This window comes from Zea mays, chromosome 3, assembly GCF_902167145.1.
Source record: "Zea mays cultivar B73 chromosome 3, Zm-B73-REFERENCE-NAM-5.0, whole genome shotgun sequence".
In the NCBI taxonomy this organism is placed as follows: Eukaryota; Viridiplantae; Streptophyta; class Magnoliopsida; order Poales; family Poaceae; genus Zea; species Zea mays.
The window spans coordinates 21,797,815-21,798,985 of NC_050098.1; positions in this window are offsets into that span (position 1 = coordinate 21,797,815).

A 1,171-nucleotide genomic window follows, 5' to 3' on the forward strand; every position below is an offset into this window, starting at 1 on the left:
CGAGCAGGACTTTGTACAATTTTTTCTCGAGGAGAAGAAGGTATGTTTGGTTCGCTCTAATTTGTCACATTTTGTCACACTTTTGTGTCTAAGATTAGTTATATGCTTAGATAGGTTGTAGCCAAGTGCCTTTCGTCCATGGTTGTTTTTAGGGACTTATTGTTGGCTTCAACTTTTGTTGATACATCATCGTTGGTGAACGCCTTCTTGATAATGTACCTAGCTTGACCTTGAGTGCACATAGCTTATCAAGGTTAGTCACATAAGCATTCATATCATATCTTAACTAATGAGAACAAGTTATGCATGGAATTTACGACTTAGTGATCTAATCCAGTGTGAAGTATAGGTGGCCAAACGGGCCGGGCTATATGGGCTAACACGAAACACGACTATTTTGGCACGACACGAGCACGGCACGGCACGATATTATAGTGCCCGGGCCGGCACGAGGCTCATCATGGGTCGTGCTTGGGCTTAGAGACAAGCCCGTTGGGCAGCATGAGCACGACACGATTAGCGACGACCCATTTAGCCTACTGGTTGGCCCGTTCGGCCCAAAAAGCCCAGCACGACCCGGCCCGGTCCATTTATGGCCCGATTACCACTAGTCCAGACTCTAGAGACGGTCCAGTAGTGTACTGGTGTCCAGTGTCCACTGTCCACTACCAGGCAGCCCAGCCACTCGCCAGCGCCCAGCGCCCAAACGGCCCAGACGACAGACGCCGCAGCGCAGACGACCCACGGGCCCATACAACGGCTAACCCTAAATCCCTTACCCTATTGTTCCCTTACATATTACCGCGGTACCACCGCACAGCGTAGGCAGCCAGGCAGTAGTGCGCGCGCCAGCTGCCAGCCGCCAGCGGACGACGGCCGAAAACTTAACCCTAGATTCGCCAGTCGCCACTTCGTCGGTCGCCACTTCGCCAGCCGCCCACGCGCCAGCAACTCGCCAGCCGCACCGAGTGGCATACCCGAGTTCGCCAGCCGCAACTCCGCAACTCGCCAGCCGCCAAGCGCCACCCGAGTTCGCCACTAACTCGCCAAGCGCAAGCCGCTGCACCGAGTTCGCCGCCAACTCGCCAAGCACCCAACAACCCTCTAATGGAAACTCGCGAGCAGGTGGCCGGGTCTCTTCCACCGCAGGTTCGGTGCTCCCTCGTCTCTC